Below are 22,706 nucleotides of genomic sequence, written 5' to 3'. Positions count from 1 at the left end.
AAAGACAATTTTATCCCTCAAAGTGTAATTTTCAGGCAAGCATGAAAACTTGTGGCCTGAGGTGCTTGTCTGCATTCCTCTTTTCTCCTCTGTGCTGAGAGTTATGCAAGATTAACAAGATATGTTGTTTCTCTATCTATACCCCAAATGTATTTAATGAACAGTCTACAGTAACTACTCAGTGAAAATTTTTTCAATTAAATAATGTGTGAATATGCATATGTTAAAAAAGGTTGAGTGTATGCACATAATATACATGTCCTTCCTCATTTTCACATAATTTTTAAAATAAAAAAACATTTAGGGCAAAGTTTAAGCTGAATAAATTTGCTACAGTAAATTCTCCTGTTTTCATCAATGTGTTAGTGAATTACGTTACAAGACATTGAACTGAACAATAGTCATTTTTCAAGTCATCTCACCAATTTACAAAGTCGCTAACTATTGAAAACCCTGGCAAATCATAATCTTAGGCAACATTGATTTTTCAATGTTTCGCCAAAAATAATTAAGTATTGTTACAGTCTTCACTGTATCTACTAGCATTGTCAACACAGAACTGAAATTCAGAATTCTCCATAAAGCATCATATATTCAGAAACCATAAACATGCCACCAGTTATGCATATAATATGGAGTGAAGAAAGCTCATTTTCTTGTATCTTAACAAGTGATTCAGCAAAGGATCAATTATTCTAACCAATTTCAAGGCTATAACCAGCCCTAATGTCCTCAAAACGGAGTAATTGAAAATTCAGCAACATTTAATTTGGTGACTAATTTAACTTTGAATTTCCTGACTTCTGTGTCTTTAAAATTTCAATGCTTTCAACAGTGAATTAACAAAGTTTGTTTTCTAAATAGAGGATAATAATGAAAAAAAAAAAAGGAAAAAGAAATATCAAGATCAATTCAACAGGAAGGAACTTTGATCACGTGTTTCTTATTTCACACAAGTTCTCTGAACTGGAAATGACCTATCTGCCTACTTACAAAAGTATTACAAATGCTTAATTAAGATGAAAATACCTAATTACATTGTTGCCTTTCAGAAATTTTTCCATCTTATGTAATATATTTTCAGAGATTATATAAATATATTTATTTTTAATATAAATACTTCTGAGTCTCCTCTGTAACTCTACTTTATAGATAGTTAAATATTTAATAAGTATTTTATTTTAGAAAAGTTTTTTATTTCCAGAAAATTTGCAGAGATGGTTCAGACAGTTCCCATAACCTGATCCAGTTTGAGAATCCATTGATGAAAGGGGTGACAGCATCAGTAAATCTGGTGTTGGTTCTTCTCTTTAAAGTAGGGCTGGTGGTAGAAGAGGTGGTCACAGAGCTGATCTTGTTAATAGCAATGGGGATGCCAGCTTTCCAAAGTAACAGATGCCAAACCGCAAGCACTTAACTGCCAGAAGCCATGGTGCCATGTTTGTCATAGCAAATGGCAAGGTTGGAGGTGCTGCCATGGGCCTGCACCTGCAGAGAGTTCTGGAGATGGTTAATAGAACATGAGATTCTGTCTCAGGAGCAAAATATGTGAAGCAAATGAAGATGCTGCTTACCATCTACAAGTAGAAGAAAGCACAAATTTAGGAGCAAGACGTTTAGAGCCATTGCCCTAATCATAAGTCACAATCCCTTTTTCAATTCCTTACCTTGAGCCAATATTTAGATATGGAATTCATTGACTGAAAAGGTGACCAGCTCCCAAGAGGAAGGGCCCTACAACACTGCGGCAAGTATATCTTTTAATGATTATTCTAGCCCGGCCCCAAAGAGATCTACAGCCATTTATTTAGTTGAATTTATCCTGGGGACAGGGCAACAACAGGGCATTTCAAGACTATAGCACAATGGGTCTGAATTGACATTGAAAACCAGAAACCTGAAGCATCAACCCCACTGCCTCTTAGAGTAGGAGTATATAGGGGCCAAGCAACAAATGGAGTCCCAAATAAAGTTCACTGGTTCAAGGACCCACCTGGTTGTAAGTTCCCCAGGCCCCAAATATATAATCCTCATATTGGGTCCTTGGCGTCAGGAATAAGAGCTGTCACAGTGAAGAAGACCAAGCAGAAGGCTCTGAATCTGTTCCTTCTATCAGCCAAGATAGTAAATGAATATGACATTGCATCCCAGAGCAGAGGGAAACGGAGACAGTGGGCATAAGTACCACCTTTAAAGATCTAAATGATGTGAGGATGGTCGTCCTTACTCTAGTTAGCTTGCATTAACCAGTCTGGCTTCTGTAGAAATCAGAAGGTTCCAAGAGGATGACTCTTCAACCAACGGACAAGGCCAATCACAGCTACCCTACAGAACACAATATTGTTGCTCAAAGAGAGTAATAAGGATTCAGGTATATGATATGTGGCCACTGATATGACAAGTGTATTGTTTTCTATTCCAATTAGGAGAGAGAATCACAAACAGTTTTAATCGTGCAGAATGGACAACATTATTCATTCATAGTTTGGAATCCAAGCCTATGTTAAATCTCTTGACTTCTGCCATAATATAGTCACAAGAGATCTAGACCACTTATATATCCTGAGAAACATCAGAACATGAAATTAATCTAATACACCTATGACATCATGCTTACAGGCTGGAATAAGCAAGAGGTGACTTAGTAGACTAGATGTCCTGGTAAGACACTCGAATGCCAGATGGTGGGTGATAAACCCTGCATAGTTTGGAGTTGCCACTTCAGCAAAAATTTTAGGAAGCCAGCAGTCAGGGGCATAACAGGACAATCCCTTCAAAGTAAAATACAAATTTCTGCATTTATAAATTTCTACATGTTAGTTTGAAATTGCTGTATATTGTTTTTATCAGTAAAGACTTAGAATAAAAATATCCATGTTCTTAGACTTATAACAAAGGCAAAGGAATCTTAATCTTATCTATCAAAAAATATATATGCAATCCACTAATTCATTTACTTGCTTATTGAGCTTTCCTGATTTGGGGATTCAAATATAAATATGTTAATATTAAATTATATCAAATGGCCTTGATTCGTTTAGGGATGTTATTTTCCTGATTTTTGGTTAAGTTTTAATCAAAAGTTAAATCCACTTTACTCTGATATTTGTTGTCTGTCATAGAAATTCATTTTTAATTTGCTAGAATCTCATTGTGTTTGGATCAGCAAGGACATAGATATCATCATTTACTGCTTTTCAAATTTAGCCAATGGAACTGGTTTTCTAAGTGGAATATTTTCCAACCATTACAGAAAATAGATCAAAGCAGATTTTCTCTTAAAGTAAGGGTGGAAATGAGATTTTCTCTGGGGACTCAGGCATCTCTGGGCCATCCCAAGGCTCCACAGACAGTGATCCAGTTCAATGACCTCATTTTTCTCAACTGAAGAAACCCTTGCTCATAAGAGCAACATAGTAGATACTGGCAGGACTAGGCAAAGAGGCTAGTTTCTTCCTTTTTTATTCTACTTATATTTACATTATATCAGACTTGATATGTGTGATGACTTCAAGATGATAAAGGTTTGAGAGAAAAAGTATTTCCAATATGTATTTCAAAAAAATTCATTTAAATAATGTATTTATGACTATAAACATCATTCCACATCTGTGGTTCTGGCCCCAATACATAATTTCCAAGACAGCAATCAGCTCCATAAAAATTGTTTCTATTAGCACTTATTTTATTGTGCTGTAATTAACCCTTTGCATTTCTGTCATCAATGGCAATATAAACATAAACAACATGAAAACTGTTACTCCATATTTTTACCTAGCATAGAAATTGGAACTTAATTAGAACACAAATAAATATTTGTTGAATTAATTAATTAATTTTATAACTTCTGCCATTTCTTTATACTTTGTGTAAACTGAAGGTATATTGACAAGGAAAGAAATCATTATTTCCTAGTTTTTTTTTAATTCAATGTTTGAAATTTTTTAAAGAAATAATTTTTATTTTACAGTCTCAATTTCATATGTCAGTTAATCTGTCCCTTGATTCCATCCATCCCATGAGCCAAACTCCTTTTCCAGACATAGTTTAAGAAGACTCTAATGCCTTGTGTGCAAAATGCATTTTCTGAACAAATCCTAATTGAGTAATGGCCAGGCAAATATTCATAATGGCTACTGGAAACACAACACAAAAGCAATCTATGAAAACATAGTTAACAAGCAGCTTTATCCTAAATCTGATGGCCAAGAGAAAAAACTTTTAATCTTGTTACTGGTTGTACATTAACATATAGGCATGTTTTTTGTATTCGTGTATGTATGAGTATTAATTAATGTACATGAATAAGAGTGGATTAAAATAATGTGCTGGAGAATATGCAAATAGAAGCAAGAGGGATACTTAAGAATGTGAATTATCAAAGGTACAAAAATTAATATCATTAGATTTCAAAAAATTCCAGATTAGTCAGTATTGATGACCATAGAAAGGCATAGCTGATATTGTCCTAGTCAATCACACCAGGGATCAGGTATCCTTCTAAGGATATTTCTTCTCCCACTCCTGCTACTTCTTCTCTTTCTTCTCCTTCCCCTTCCCCTCCTCCTCCTCCTCCTCCCCCTCCTCCTCCCCATCCTCCTCCCACTCTTCCTCTCCCTCTCCCTCCTCCTCCTCCTTCTCCACTCCACTCCTCCTCATCCTCCACCCTCCTCCCCCTCCTCCTTCCGCCTCCTTCTTACCCCTCTTCCTCCACTCCTCCTCCTCCTCCTCCTCCCCCCTGCTCCTCCTCTTCTTCCTCCTCCTTTCTCCTTGTCCTTCCCTTTCCCCTCCCTCTTCCTCATCTTCATCTTCTTCCTTTCCTTGTTCTCCCACAGGTTTCTTTGTCTATTATCAGGGAATGTGTGAATTGTCTTTGCAAATATATAAATATATTTAAAATTGAGTCCTTTACTTAGTAGTCTTGTCAACAAATCAAGTCTATTTTTTCTCATAGCTATGATTTTTGTGCTTTTTGGAACGAAACAGTTTTGCTGAAAATTCAAATGCATGCAAATTAAAACATGGATAAAGAGTAGTTTTGTAGAGAATTATGACCTAATTTGTTTCTTGCATTTGGGACAATGGAGTACCATGGTCCTTGAAATGAATATTATTTTGAGCTAAGCATCACTTTTTTTTTCAGAATAACTAGCATTCTAACAATAAATTTCAACATGCATAGCAAAGTCAGCCTTCTCATACCTTACCCCCACAACCAACAACAAAAATCAACAATGGAAATTTAAGCATGTTTTCGAATATTAGATTTAAAGTACGGACAACCATCCCTGTGACACCACCTCAAGGAACTTACCTGCTGGTTTCTGCTCACCCTTTCAACTGTCATTGAGCTATCAGGAAGTGGTCCCTAGTATCATCTTGGAGAATTCAAGTATTGGCCCAGACACCATCCAGTTCCACAGCCTGTAAATGTGTGACCCGCTCCTGCATTTCTGCTCTTTATTTTTCTGTGGGAATGGCACCTGTGTGCTTGCAGGCTGAAGTTTTCTTTTTTTCAAAATGCATCACAGTGTGCACAGTCAGCCACTTTAGAGATGTCCATGTGAAAACCATTGTGTGAAGCGTTAGTCTAATTTATTTATAATTCGGGGGATTAAGTAGTGGCGATGACAACATAACTGATTGTTCAGTCTTCTTTGGATTTCTCTTTTCTCTGCTCCTCATGCCTCCTTTTTTATTAACCTCCTTTCACTCTCCAGGCAGTTGAAGTCTTTCCCCACTCTGATGTAAGAAATCGTAGGGGCCGGCCCGTGGCTTGGCGGTTAAGCGTGCGCGCTCCGCTGCTGGCGGCCCGGGTTCGGATCCCGGGCGCACACCGTCGCACCACTTCTCCGGCCATGCTGAGGCCGCGTCCCACATACGGCAACTAGAAGGATGTGCAGCTATGACATACAACTATCTGCTGGGGCTTTGGGGGAAAAAAAGGAGAAGGATTGGCAATAGATATTAGCTCAGGGCCGGTCTTCCTCAGCAAAAAGAGGAGGATTGGCGTGGATGTTAGCTCAGGGCTGATCTTCCTCACACACACAAAAAGAAATCTTTCTGTTCTCCTGAAGCCTTGATATCAAGTGACACCACATCTCTCATGGGGAAATTTAACTTCTACTCCCAAATTTGCCTGTACCTACCCAACGGGGTGCTCAGCAAAACAGAGTCCTTCATGGCATCAATATCTTTCCCCCTATGAATAGAGCGTAAGATGGAAAAACAAACCAAATAAACGATGACAGAATGTTTTCTATCATGATGGTACAGACTGTGATCTTGAGATGCTTCTCTAAGTCTCTACATGTCTCTGAGAACAGTAGTTCTACTTCAGGAGCTTAGAGGTTCTTGAAGATTCTTTTCTCTGTTTAGAGTCTAATTCTGTGTTCTCTTATTCTGAGTCATATTTCGTTAGGCCTTTCTCTTTGTGTGACTGCTGCCGTGTCCTCGCATCTCCCAATTCTATTTGTAAACTATGAGGATTTTGTTTTCTAACCTCCCTTCCACTGATAACCTGATCTTCTTAGAACTTTAACCAAGCCCTCCCTCTAAATATTAAATTCCCAATTTTCATAAGTTGCCTGCACCTCTTTATGGAAAACCGGACAATTATTTTGAATGTTCTAATAAATATTCATTTAGGAATTTAGGTATCTTATATCTGAACTGTTCAAAAATCAAATTCATCAGTCTGCACTGAAAAATTCGCTTATAATCCTGACTTTGTATGATAGTTCTAAATATGCTTATGTTTGAAACTTCAGAATGCCCATCGACACCCATTTTTTTCCCTCAAATATAACGTCCAAAATTTCTTTCAACTCCCTTGGGGTCTAAATTGCAATATCAGATATCTACAATGTCTTTCCTCATTTCAGATCTATATTTCTGTTTCCCTTTACTATATGGTCAGCAGACGAAGGCAGCAGGTCACATATTACTCATCTTTAGGATTTTCTCCTTGGGCATAGAATGTTGTTCAAATTCTTAGAGGATGGAGAAAGTTTCAAAGATTTCATTGAGCATTATTGTTTTTATTAGGCATAGAGTAAATGCTCGAAATATATTGCCTTATTTAAATTTCCCAGAAATATAAAAAGATATATTTCTGTATCTACTGGTGCCAAAATGTAGGCATGAGAAGGGTGTATTCATTTGCCGGGGCTGCCATAACCAAGTACCACAGACTAGGTGGCTTAAGGAAGAGAAATTTATTTTCTCACAGTTCTAAAGGCTAGAAGTCTGAGATCCAAGTGTCGGCAGAGTTGGTTTCTTCTGAGGCCTCTCTCCTTGGCTTGCAGGTGGCCATCTTCTCCTTTCTGTCTTCACATGCTCTGCCTCCCTGAGCACGTCTGTGTCCTGATCTCCTCTTCCTGTGAGGACTCCAGTCACATTAGATTAGGGCCCACCCTAAGGACCTCATTTTACTTCCTAAAAGACCTTATCTCCAAATGCAGTCACAGTCTGAGGTAGTGAAGGTTAAGACTTCAACATATAAATTTAGGGTGGGGGCACAATTCAGCCCATGATGGGAGGTCCAATATCTTCAACAAACTGCCAAAGACAGAAAACAAGAGCCACACTGAGTCATAGTTCTTTGTAACAATGCCTCTTGGTAATCAGTAAATACAGGTTAGGGATACTTGAATGAAGAGAAGAGTAGACTATCAATTATCTCCTAGTGCATATGCACTGGGATATTTCTACTAATTAATTAGTAACAGTCTCTGCTTTAGCATATGCAGTTTCTAATTTTCCACACACACACAAAAGCCTAAAACAAAAGCACTATTTTTTTTTTCTTTTTATATGCCTTCCATAATAGGACAATTCTTCCAATGACCAGCTCTATTAGCAACCCAGAGCTATTGCATTCTGGCTCAGATGTAGTAATTCAGGTGATTATGCAGATCTCAATTAGTTTGCCATTCAGCTAAAGCAATTTATATTTTTACTATGACATGCGCATCCATTTTTTACTAAATTTCATGCTTAGATCATAAACTGTAGCAGGATTTGTACACATTATAACCACTTATAAGCAATTTTATTTTTTGTAATTTGTTGTCATATTGTGTGGTTTTTAGCCTAGTTGTCTAATTTACCATCATCCGAGAACCACTGAGTATTTCAGGAATTTATATTGGGGTACTTTCAAGAACTGCAAGGGGTCTAAGATTTTACCTTACTTACAAGTTAACATGTTAGCTTGACACAGTTTCATGGATGCTAGCAAGAGACATGAGACTCCTGGGTCAGAGACAAAGATTTAATTACTCATTGCACAGCAAGCAGCACGAGCTTCGTGTTCGTGGTGGTTCTTCATGTCTCCCACATCCCATAGGGGAGACTCAGACAAGCCTACGTGGGTACTGTGCACACAGCGGATTTGTGTCACAGCTAAAGAACCTAACATAGCTTATGGACCTTTGATAATAAGCTTCAATAAACCTGCTTGATCTTTACCCTGGAGGGAAATATGAACAGAAAACAAATCGACCTTTGGTCTGGAAAGTGACACTATTTCTATTATCCAGGTTTTCGCTATTCAATTACTCTTGAAAAGATAATGTGAAAGAAAATTTGCCAGTGCCTCTGCTTGCAAGATGCACATAAATGTTAGAGAACCATAGATAATTGTGTCTCAATATGGAGAGGCTTAAATTAATAAGAAAAGGTATCTTGTATCTGCTCATTAAAAGTCATGCACCATGCAGTATTTGACCATTCTGAGTAAATTGCGTTCAAAAAAGTAAATAGCTTATCTTTCATTTAATGCTTCTTTTTAGGCTGGATCTGAATGATTTGAAAACAAAGTCATTTCCTGAAGTATTCAACCAAAAAATGTAATATGTTACAACTTTAGTAATTGCTATAAAAACTATATTTTATTATGCATACTCCTGTATAAAAAGCAAACAGAAGTTTCTCCATATTTCAAAATTTATGTGTGCAGTTAATGCATCATTTATTTCAACTCTTCATCTGAAAGGTAAGATTTGGATAAGGTCATCTGTGAACGATTTTTGTTAAAATAATGTTCTTGAGTTTAGTTAGAGCATGATATCAAATCTCTATTTATTGAGGAATTACATTCCTTATTTTGTCTATTTAGCAATAAGCTCTAATTTGTAACTAATTAGATATTTGGGAAACAAAGCTACTATTTTCCCTGTATCTGTGTCACATACTCTAATTTCGTGTTGATTTCATAAAGGGGTGTATGTATGCCATGCAATTAGATGCTGCCAACAAAATTGTTTTTTACTTTAAGCTTGTGAGGTCAGTAATGTAATTGCTGTAGTTTGGTTGACCAAAGGATCCAACTAATTGGACAATGATGAATGACGCAATATCCTATTATTGGAAAAAATTACTTGAGGTTGGAAAAGTTGTGTTTCTTTTGTCATTGTTTTTTATTTGTTTTGGGAGGCTCTATAAAGCTTTGCTATATTAACTGGAGAAATCTATTAGTATTCACTTCTAGTCTATGGTAACATTTGTGATTTTCTTCAAGTTTTGAAAAGACATTCTAGCTGGTTACAATTAATAGGCCTCATTTCTTTATGTGCCTCCAATTCAACCAGAAGTCAACATTATATGATGATTGAGCCCTATATGACCATATGTTGCGTGGACAACTATATGTGTTTTGAATGTGTGAGTAGTTCATTCTGGATGCCACAATGTTCTCTGAATGGAACTCTTTTAACAACACTTGCACATATTTCCGCTCAGTCCCTATTATTACCTTTTAGAGCAATTTACAGATTGTGGAAACTTTTTACCACAAACATGTCCTCCCAAATATATTATACAATAAAATGTATTTGTTATTTGGCTCTCATAAATCTAAATCCCATACAGAGGAAAATAAATACTTTTAAATTCCCCAATTTCTGTGAAAGTTCAATTTATTTTTAAATTATTTGGACTCAATTTGATGCTATAACTTTGATCTAAATCTACTGGGTTGCCCAGAAGCAGAAATATTACAATCTTTATGTGTTTTATCACATAGATTTTTATCACTTTAATATGATAATGGGTCATTCTCCACTCAACCACTGCCAAAGCATGACATTTTTACAATCCCCATTACCTCCGCAGCACACTTAAATTTGATTTATAGTTACTGTTTTATGGCATGTTTGTCCTTAGGAGGCACTGAGCAATGAGATAAAGAATATTAATGTGATTGACTTTCAGAATAAGTGAATATCTCGGTTGTCATAGTCTGGAGATGTGACACTGACAGCGACAACAAAAAAATCAAATAGCAAAGCAAGAGAAAACCACATTTTGCTTATTCAGAAATGTGAAAAAAGAGGCTAATACAGAAACAATAGGGAAAAGACAGATGAGTTATAAACAGCATTTTTAAGGAAAAAAAAGGGAGGATATGAAATAGAATTATATAAAAGACAGAAATCATATTTATATTGATATGCATGATATACATATGCTTTACATGCGTATGACAGAAATCAAGAAATGACAACCAAATCTGGTTTGAAAATACATACGATTTAGAACAATTCTGAGTGGCAATTGCCAGGGAAAGGGAAGATGAGAAGAGTTCAGCTAGAAGAAATAATCTGTCTTTTTAATCATTTTTTGAACTCTACCTACCTTCCTCTTTCATGTTCTCCTATATTGTATTTATTTCCACGTCTAATTACATGTCTAGTTGAATTTTTAACTTTATATTGCATGTTGGCTGACTTAAAGGTGATCTATGTATAATCATCTTATATTTGAATGAAATAGCCATGGTTTGGACTGTTTTTTTTCTATGTAGACTCTTGTATATAGGCTCCATGTTTCCTGTAGTGGATTGTTAAGGATTAACTTTCATTCATTCAACTTGACTAATAATCACTGACTTCCAATTACTAATGCATATGTTTAGGTATCTAAATTTATTTGTATACAACATTTAGAACTACCAGGAGAAGAGAGTCTTTGCATTCAGGGTGTGCATTATGTTACAGGGAGGGACACATCTGATGAAGGGTGAATGAGGGATGAAAGTGAAAACATAAAGTGGGTTACGGTGAACTAATAAACAGTTTATCAATGGTTTCCATTTGGGCATTGATTTCAACATCAGTTTGATCTCATGATTTATGATGAAAAGACAGTATATATCTGAATATCTTTTTGCTAATTTAAAGTATAATTTATTGTGAAGAGTCCCTGTCCCTTGAAAAATGTAATATACATTTGACAAAATTATATCTAGATCTATATTTATATACACACACATACTAGCACAGGTCTGAGGCAACATGCTAATATTTCTCTATATAGACAGAGATATCTTTATCTATAGCTATCTATATCTAAGTATAGGGAGAGAAAGAGAAAAAGAGAGACAGAGAGAGAGACAGACATATATATATATATACCCATACCACTAAATAAGCTTTAATTTTAATTATATTTTATCTGTGTGATTATATCATTAGTTTTCCAAATAAGACTAACTCCATAAATATAAAAAACATGTCTAATTTTTTCACTACTGTGTCTAATTACTTATCATGCTGCCTCAGACCTGCAGGCACTCAGCGAACACCTGAAAACCGAGCAAGTGAATGAATGAATGAATGCCTGTTCACATGTATGATTGATAGTACATGAAACAGCTTTAGAAAAAAGAACAAAAACAGAGAACATTGAGCACTACATCTTTCAGTGCTTTGAAATGGAAACTCTCATTAAAAAATTTATTTTAGAAATTAAAAATCAGTCTATGAAATTTTTTTGTTTCCAATTAATTTTTGTTTCTAATTAAACAATGTGCATGTGTATAAATATATGTATGCCAGTGTGTGTGTATGTGTGTGAATGTATGTATATAGTGTGTGTGTGTATAGGTGTGTGTATATGTACATGTACATATAAATCTATTGTGTAGCCCTGAAGAAAACAACATATCTCAACATACACACATATGTATACACACGTGTGTACATATACATATAAACTTTTTTTCTTCAGTGCTATACAAACAACAAAACTGACCATGGCATCTGTGTCTTCTCTATTTTGGTGCCAGGAAACTCAAAGAAAATTTGGGATCCAAAAATAGAAATACCATCAACCTTATAATCCAAATCTGTGTGAACCCCCCTCCTTCCTGCCCCAATTCTGACACTACTCTACCTTTATGCTTCCTGGATGCTTAAATTTTATATTTTTCTTTTTATTTATATGAGGTTATTGTCAGTGGCTTCAAATAATTTTTTAAAATTGAATCTGGCATACAAAAATAGTGATTAAATAATCAAGCTCAACAAATAAATGCTCTCTTGTTCCAGTTACATTTTACCTGCAGTCATATTGGAAATCACCAAGATAAACATGAATTATAGACTGTTAGACAGATTATCCCTTCTCCTGTGAATTTAACTCTTATTGACAATAACGCATAAAATAGAATAACTACAAGTACTTCCATACCAACAACTTATGTCGTTTTAATTTTAAAATTTCCTGGAGTCCCTGTCTTTGATGAGAACATAAACTGCCCATATGCTCTTTTCATACCATTGAAGGGCACTATCTAGAAAATGTGAGAAGTAAGAAAATACTTTAGAGCTAGTGTTTGCACATGAAACTCTTGGTTTATTCCTCTTTTCTTGTAATCATGCTAGTAGTACCTCCTTTTATTGTCAAATATGTTTTGGATTGTATAATAAATTATATGGTCCCATTATTTATAACAAATGCTGATTATTTTCTATCCCAACATATCCCCCTTCCATTTTTCTCGCTAATACACCCAGATTTTGTTTAATTCTCCACTTTTTTAGGAAAGGTAGTTATATCATTGTTTTACTGGCAAATCTCGAATTGTCAAGATTCACATGTTGGAAATACATCCTCCCCAAATAAAAATATCCAGATGGTTCAATCTCCCAGCATAGTGAAACCTAGTGTGCTGAACAATAATTAGAAAAACAAGGTGAATTCTTCTTTTAAGACTACTTTTTCTTAAGGGCACATGAGAACATTCATACTTGATTGTGCAAGTAAACATTTCTCTCAGGAATATTGATCTACATCTACACTTCAGAGATTCTGAGATTAGAATGTAGCCATTGATAACGCTGGCTTTTACCTGGTCCAGGGGAATTCCTTATTATTATCATAAAATAATGTTATAATTTAAACTAAATTTATTTAAAATAAACTTACATAAGGCTCAAATTTAGATCTAACAATATGACTGTTTTATTATATATAAACTTAACCACCTTCGTTCGTCAAGAAGAAAGTACCACAATTTAGTTAGCATTAAAAATGAAAAATTTAGGGGCTGGCCCGGTGGTGGAGTGGTTAAGTTTGCACTTTCCACTTCGGTGGCCCGGGGTTCACAGGTTCAGATCCTGGGTGTGGACCTACACACTGCTTATCAGACCATGCTGTGGCAGCATCTCATATAAAGTCAAGGAAGATGGGCATGGATATTAGCTCAGGGCCAATCTTCATCAGCAAAAAGAGGAGGATTGGCAACAGATGTTAGCTCAGGGCTAATTTTCCTCAGCAAAAAGAGGAGGATTGGCAACAGATGTTAGCTCAGGGCTAATCTTCCTCATAAAAAAAAAGAAAAGAAAAGAAAAATATAGAAAAGTACAAAGAATAATTTAACGAATTATAGAGTATTAATTACTGAAAATTAATAAATGTTGACATTTTATGTTTTTAAATGTTATTTAAATAAATGTATTAACTATTGTATACAAAGTTTAAATATCTTTGTTTCCTTCCCTGAACTCACTCTCCACCTATCTTCCCCTCATAATGTCCTGCAAGTCCATCTTCTTTGTATACTTAATATATAAATATGTACACATAAATAGTAATAGTTACCATTTACTTTCTTGCTGCCTTTGTTTATTTACTTTAACATTTATTTGATATTAAATAGGCAGTTAATATTTATTAAATAAATATTGTTCTATTGTGTTCAGCTTAATGCCCATGAATCATAGCAATGATTGGCAGAAGTTACCCAAACATTGTCTATGATAACATCAAAGGGACATAATAAAATTAGCAGTAGCTGTTTTCTTCACCTCCAGGAACACTTTGTACTCAATTTCCTGACTTATTTACCATTAAACTGTAAAATCCTGTATAAAATATAAGTTCTTTGAGGGAAAACACTGTGTCCAATCAGTCTTTGTATCCCCAGTGTCTAGCACTGTGCCTGAGACAAAATACATAATTAATCTATGTCTGTTTAAATTAATTACACCCAGATTCCTTATCTTCCATCCCCAGAACTTCAGTTGTTCTCTGGAAAGGAGGGAAAATTGATTACACAAGTAATACTAAGGAATTTGTGGAGTAATGGAAAAATGTGTCAATAATTATTAAGGGCAAATGATACCTGTATACAGTATATGCTATATTATTTTTATGAAATAAATAAAAATAAAATAAACATGAGATTTAGGGTCTGAGGACATGGACATAATTTTAGCCAAATTATTTTAAATTTCTAACTCTCAGTTTTCTCATTTTAAAATAGAAGTAATAATAATGCTTCCCCTGGGTAAATCTTAAAGCTATTGTGAGAAATTTACTTTGTAAATTATAATATTCTTGTTAAGTGGTAAGTTGGATTTGGCTTCTGCCTGACAATGTTATTTACTGCAAGACCATTTGCGTTTCAAAAAGTGGACATCCATAGCAGACACTGCTTAATTCAGAGCAACAAATCACTAGACCTTTAGTGAGAGCTGTACATCTTTGTGTGTATTTCCATATGGCCAATATTGTGGCCATAATATGTCATAATTAAACTTGTCACAGTTCTGCTTAAAACCTATTTAAAAACTGGTGCTACTTCCCTATAGGTATAAGGCCTGCTATAACTATAAGCTGTAAGGTGCTCTGAGACAGTGGTTCTCAGACATTAGAGTTTATTGAATCACCAAGAGGACACGTTAAAATCAGATTGCTGCCCTCTTCACCCTGCAGTTTTGGATGCCATAGCTTGAGGGCAGGGCCCAAGTATTTCCATTTCTAACAGTCCCCAGGGGATGCTGATGCTTCTGCTCTGGGAAATATTCCTTGAAAATCATTGCTTTCCAGAAAATATGATCACTTTGGTAAATTAATACGAGACAACAAGTATTAATTGCCCAACATTATTTTAAGAATTTTAAGTGTATTAGATCCGTGAGTCTTCACAACAACTTTATGAAGTAGGTATGCAATTTCCCTACATTTAAATAACTTATCTAATGTCGTAAAGCTGGAAAATGCCAATGCTGAGAATTGAACCCAGGTAGTCTGGCTCCAGAATCTTTTAAGGGCTCAAAAAACCATGTGCTTTATCGTGATATTAAACTGCTTTTCAAGCATCAGAAGAATTTATATGAGTACACCTCTCACTGAGGCTTTCTGGTGTGCGCTCTCTTCCCTCAGATCTCTCTAGCTCCACCTTCAGATGGGTTCAGATTACTCCTGGAATGGATCTCTTCCAAAATGTGATTGACCTTTTGCTACTTGCCTAAGGCAATGGATTTTCAGTCACATATAAACCTGACTATGATCAGAAAATTATTAATTCCCAAGCATGGCTCTAGTCTTCATTTCTGTCATGTTCTATTTTAGTGACTCCATGTAAGATTTCTGTCCTCACTTTCTGTCATTCAACCCTATGTCCTTTTTGCTTGGGATTCCAGGACTTTTTCCCCAAGATACCATGCAAGTGACGTCCCTGTGCTTCCGCTTTGTCTAACTGATGAACGACTGCTTATCTCTATAGCCTGACATGCTGTGTCATCTCCTGTGTGAAGCCTGAACCTTCTCTCTCAGACAGTGATTTGCTGCTGCTTCTCTGTTCAGGCTGCAGATTCTACAAGCCAAGGGCTAATGTCAGAGCAGCACGGCAGACAAGTGCCATAGAAAAGAGATTTGGGTATCAAACTGCAAAAGTATTAAAATGGACATGATGGAAGGTCTTCTGTTTCCCTGGCCTTCAACTCTTGCTTCCGTTACCTGTTTTTCATCTTTCTCACTTGCCCCCTGCCCCTTTTTTTGAAACTTGCCTTTGCTGCCTCTGAAGTTTGATAAACCATAAGGTTTGCCAAAAAAGAAAAGAAAAGAAAAAAACTCTTGTAAGGGCTGTTCTGTCAATTATCAGGATGGGATTGTGTCTGTGATACCAAGCAAGAGACATGAAAAACTAGAATAATATCCGATATCCAACCATTTCAACCACAAGTTTCCGAGCAATTAAAGATGAAAACTATTGATTGAGCCATATCACCAGAACAAGCCCCCCTCTCTCCTCGTCCTGTAAAAGTCCAACCTGCTTCTGCTCGGAGAGCACCTGGTATTCGGGTATCCTGCACGTAAATCAGCTGAATAAACCTTTAACATTTTTTTCAATCCCTTACATTATTTACTTTTGACAAGAGGGAACCCTAAAGTTCAATCCCAAGATAGCTATATAGTAGCTGAGTCACTAAGGAAAATTAACCCACACTTGTAAGTTTTGATTTCGATCTCTATAAAATATAGATTAAAAAATTAAATGAAACATTATGTGTAAAGCACTTGGTGCATGATTCTCCTTACCCTTTATTTCTTCACCAATTCTACTGTAATATATTGAACACACATTTTTCCTCTTACTAGATTATGAGTTATTAGGGAAGAAAAAAGAATATGTTTATTCATTTTTTAATATATATATATGTTTACTTTGGTGAAGAAGATTGGCCCTGAGCTAACATCTATTGCTAATCTTCCTCTTTTTGTTTGAGGAATTTGTCCCTGAGCTGACATCTGTGCCAATCTTGCTCTATTTTGTATGTGGGATGCCGCCAGAGCATGGCTCGATGAGCGGTGTGTAGGTCTGCACCCAGGATCCAAATCCCTGAACCCTGGGTTGCCGAAGCAGAGCATGCAAACTTAACCACTACACCACCAGGCTGGCCCCATTGCCTCACTAGACAAAGTCTAGATGAAGGATATAACATGAGTATGATAATATTTTCTCAATAAACGCATGAGTTATGGGCATTAATGTTTGCCCACTTACATATTTACTTTCAACACATACACATACAATCATTAAATAAAATAAAATATTGAAACTAGTAATTAGATGTGTGTTTCTGAAATAAATATATAACTTATTTCTTGGGAAGAATTGGAAATCTTTTATTTAACGTTCTCTTCTTTTCCGTCTCTTTTTATAGTGAAGAAACCTTTCCAATAACCAGCACTGATCCTTCCTGTCTTGTCCAAACATGCACAGATTCTTTTTCATTCTCATTAATTAGAAATGAATGCCATGCTCCTTCCTAAACCCATTCTGCACAGGGAAGCACGTGACCATGAGGAGGACGGGATTCTCCAAATACAACTGGGAAGAAGGCAGCTTTAAAAAGCAGGAGAGGGGATCAAAACTGATGCAACAACACTCATCCACACGCCACACTTTCCCCTGGACAGTATCATCTCTCCCTATGTCTTCAATGACTATATACATGTAGGCATTTAGGTGATTTAAAAATCTTTTTTCTAGTGCTCACAACCCTCCTGAATTACAGATCTCAGTTTCCAACTTGAACACATTCTTAATTAGACAGTGCAACCACAGGCAATGAGTCAAAAAATATCAAACTTAGTATGTCCCAAACAAAACTCATATTTCTCTTTCTAATGTGTTCTTCCTTAGAGTTTACACTTTGTTGAGGGAGTTACTCTAGGGATCCAACTAAAAGTTGGGGGTCATCAGAGCTCCCTCTTCTTTGTTCCTAAACCATCAATCAGTCATATCATCTACATATTCTACCTCATCGGTATACCTGGATTCTGTTTCCGTCACACATCACTACCTTGTTTCAGACCTTCATCGTTTCTTACCTGGTATTTTACAGTAATCCTTTGACTAGTTTCCCTGCTTACATGTGAATATAACTTTAATTTTCTCGTCCTTCTCATTTACTATAGTGTAATGTCCACTCCTTCTCCCTCTGTCTCTTTTGGACATAGCCTGTGTTCTGGGCATATTGATCTATTTAGGATTCCTTGAATGTCTTCTGCCCTTTGACAAATTATGCCTATTATGCAATGTTCCCACTGCTGGTCTACTTTACATTCACATTCTCTGCTGGCAGGATTTCTAATTACCCTTCAGGACTCAGCATTAATGTCACCTTTCTCTGATATCCTTCCTAGTACCCTTGGCAAGATTAGTGTTCCCTCCTTCTGTATTCTCAGAGTAATCTGTACATATATCTACCATGGAACCTATCAATACCCATCATTGTAACTTATTTATGCTTCCTTCTCCCTCTCTGGGAGTTCGACAGCTTTGTAATTCTTTGAAGTTCTGCCATGCGTGGACTCGGTATTGTTCAAGTTTTTCTCCCGTGAGGAAAGCAGCTAGCTTCAGATATAGTAAGCTCTAAATGAATGTTTGAAATGTTTCTTGAATGCGTGAACACATGCCTGCTTTCCTGTTCCAAGTATATTCCAATGTGGCCAAACAGTGAAACTCTTGAAAATCGGCGCAAATTTTTAAAATAAGAAAGCTTTCATATACTATGTTACTGTCAAATAACACTTCTCTGAAGGAATAGCCCTCTTTATATACATCATAAATGGTCATCTTTCAGACAGAATTATATCAATATCAGCTTTATCTATATTGATTTTTCAGTTGTTCAGACTTCTATATTAATCCATTGTCTATATTAATATGCCAGATATATTTTATAACCTTTTTATTACACTCATGATTTCCATATCAAGCCTTATTATTAATATTACATTGTAAGAAATATAATTTCACCGGAGGAAAATCGTTTCTTAGAGTTTGACGTATAAAATTATAGTCTTATCTGCTGAGTTTGACTCCATCCCACGAATAGATAGCCCAAAATAATTCAGAGGGTACACAGGAGACAACTTGTATTCTACCACAAATGAAACTCTTTACCTACTCGGACGAGACCCACTTTGCTGGGCACTAGTGCCTGACTCTGCTTGCAACACCTGCTGTGGACTATTGCTGCTGCGCCTGAATGCTGCTGTTTTTGACAGGCAGCACCATCTCCTATGGTCGTTGACCCTGTCTGCAGCTAGATAACATTTCAACTGCCAGGTGTCACTAACCTCAACCAGGAAGGTTCACCATTTCACTGGGTAAAGGGGAGACTTCCAACTGCTTTGCAGAGCACTGGTGCATCTTACTAGGTACTGTGTGTTCCTAGGCACCATCACATCTGCTAGCTACCATTGCTCCTTCTTTCTTTAATGCACCGAGACTCCTGCTGATGACCAAGAGGTCTGCCAGGTACCTGAGTCCAACTGCACCGTCGTGGGTGTGCAAGTGTCTGTTGGGCACAGACATCAGTGCTGCTGTATGCTGCCAGCTTTCACTAGGCACTCCACTGCTGTGCTGGAGTTTTCTAGGTGCTAAGGAGATAAGGTTCTCTGGAGTCTTCATTGCCCTGAAGTGGAACTGTGTTCTATAGGGATGTACTAAAATCCTAGCCACATAGGTCCAAGCAGTGTAAATAGCCTCCTCATGCTGCAATGGCACACAGCTCTATGAACATCTCAGTGTCTGCTCCTGTTCTTCCCTCACTGCTTCTTCCTCCTATAATCTGTCCTCAGATATGAGCTCTTACAAGACTGAGTCAAGAGACGTGTTTAATTATGACACATCATGCTATAAGACTCACGCCATCCTCTATTGGTCAGGATAGCATTTGCTAAATGTTGTTCTGTGACATATTCTTGATCAGATAAAAAAGAAAATATGGCATACTATAGTCTCATCATGGACATTCACTACTCACACGCACGTACATACATATATGCTTGTAAAAACATTTGTGAAATACTGCAGTAACAGAATAAGAATGTCTTTGCTTAGTCCATTGCATTTGATGCTTATTTTGTCACTAGGATAGGGCCCAGTTGTCTTCCTGACAATTTGCTCTACTAAGACGAATCTCTCATAGGAATATGATCAATCTCTCATGGAGAAAGAATTCTGAGAGTTCCATCCCCAAAAGTCATTCACCAGTTTTTGCCCAGATATGGTTAAAACTTAAGAATTTAAACAAACTGTGGTTTTCTCTATGAAATTTTAGGAACATATACTCTACACACACACACACACACACGTGTGTATGTATATACATAGAGACGTGTATATATGTGTTTATATGTATATATTCTTGTGCATATACTCATTTATATACACAAACACACATACATGCACATACGCATACGCAATGTGTGTAAATACACACGTTTAATGTTTGTTCTTTTGGAAACTGCACAAAACAATAAAAGTGAATTTTTTTTGCAGCTGACTGTTGCTTTGATCCCATAGGTGAAGGAAAGGCAAAACAAAATCCCTATTCTCATAGGATTTTTTTCCTGTTAAAGTCATGGGGCTGAGAGATTGCCACTTCAGTCCATTTCCTTTCTCAGCCTTTGATGTAGTATGTCTTTTCCCCGCCAACTGGGTATAGCATCTTTGGTTAGGTTGTACTTCCCACCACGGAGGAAGAAGAATGGCCCCTTTGATTCCATGCCAGCCTGGAAGGCCTAGAGTGCAGCCTTTCCACAGATGTCCATTTATACGATGCATCTGTCCCCACATCTCGTGCTGCCAGCTGGCCTGCAGTAAGCAGCTGGCAGTGCGTGGGATCTCAGCCTGCTGGCCAGCGGGCTGCAGCTCCAGGGCACTGGCTTCTAGGCCTTACGGCTCATATCCCTGAGGAATGGGAGGAATTTGGGAACATTATAGAAATATTGCCTCCAAAGAAGTCACTTCACATGACAGGAATATCAAGAAATATTGTCAGAATGGCGTGAATGTTGGCATATACTTCAGGGACTACTTCAAAAAAGTAACCTCGACTAGTTGTCATAAGGTAGTTGTGCGTGTATGACACCTTAGCACAGCCAACATCCTGCATAACTTTGAAGAAAACGTCAAACACATATGATAAACAAGGAAGGCACAGATATAAAAAGCTTCCAAGGCCAGTTAGACATGGACAGGTGGTGTTTCTCCAGAGAGACTTGCGGGTAAGCCTCACAGAATGGTTGGCTCAGCGCTCTTGAGGCTGAGGGCTGCCTCATCTTCTGTTTTGCTGAAGAGCCAGAAACTACTGAACTAGAATGAAGTCCAAGGTTACCTTGACCATTCCATTGGCAGAGGCCATCTATAAACTATTCCAGGCAGATGTATATTTATGTTACTCCCTAGGTTTCCAGGTGGCATATATCCTCTTCCTTTACTCCCTTATTTGCCAAGGTTACCTAAAGATAGTGTTCGAAAAACCTCACCTGTCTCTGTATTCCATCGTTACATGCAGGCGATGATTTAATGAAGTCTGTTTGAATTTTATTCTCTCATTTGTTTGGGATATAAAAGGGACGACTGTCTGCCAGCTAGTGGTAGGAGAAGCTGAATGCAGAAGCTAAATAGCAAATTTCAAGATCTAAGCCCTGTTCACACTCTAAATTTTCTGACCCATTTTCAAACATCATATTAGTCTAACCTTAGTTTAGGATTAGCCGTTGTGGTTTTTCATTTGAAGCATTAATAAGCACAATATGCAAATTCCAGACATTTTAAGCAAAACCATAGCTTTGGCGTAGTGCTAGCTCTTTTTGACACACACACAAATGTCCTTTAATCCTCTGTCTTGTGCCATCTGGCTCACATATTCCTTATTTTCCCTATGGCCACAAGGTGGCTTTCTGTTTTTTATCCCAGTTATCGGGACTCTTAATCTCAATGGACAAATTTATGCTGATGCACATTCAGTTGCAATTTAGTTTTCCCTTGTCACTGGCATGAGGGAAGACAGATGGACCAACTATTATTAGATATTGACAATAGCTAACCATGTCTTTGGGCAAACTCGAGAGAGAGACCTGGGAACATCTCAAGGCTTAGACTGTAGAAAATTGCATCAGAAAGAATTTTAAATATTGCCTTAATTTCAAAATAAAAGTTTTCTGCCTTTTTTAGGTGGTAGGCACTTGGACTCAAAGAGTCGCCTACCATTCTGAGCTTCAATGAGGATGACATGAGGAAATACTTTGTAAAGCATTTCTGTACAGCATAATTTGCTGCATAAAACTGTGAGATATCTTTTATTTTACGTAAGAGCCCCTCATGAGAAAACTACCTTATCATTTATTTAGTGTTTTCAGTGTAATGGATAAGACTGTCTCCTTCTAGGCAAGCAAGCCTTTCCTTGTTGCTCTAAAAAAAGATATTATCTTGCATTAACCATTAATGGAGGCCCCTCAGTCTGTACAGTATGGTGTAGAGCTGTTTCTCTCTGGTCTTCCCCACTCCTACCTGATAAGCACAATTATAAATCCTGGTAATAACACAAGAGTGAACCAAAGGAAAAATCTGAAAGGGGGTAAGGATAAAAAGAGCTTATTTTGGACCCCAGGACTGGAGAAATAATAGATCAGCAGGGTGCCTCATATAATCCCACCCAACAGAAGAAGGATACCTAGATCCGGTGTTTCCTGATCCCCAACACAGGAACAAAGAACAACTCACATAGGCTCATTTCTCCTCTGTATGGAATAGGGGTCCCTCTAACAACATTAGGTGAGCTGGCACCACCTAAAAAGAGGATCAATAGGGAGACTTGCCAAAAAGACATGGC

Source organism: Ceratotherium simum, chromosome 20 (genome assembly GCF_057802395.1).
Source record: "Ceratotherium simum simum isolate JZ-2026a chromosome 20, ASM5780239v1, whole genome shotgun sequence".
NCBI lineage: Eukaryota > Metazoa > Chordata > Mammalia > Perissodactyla > Rhinocerotidae > Ceratotherium > Ceratotherium simum.
This window is presented reverse-complemented; position numbering follows the sequence as displayed.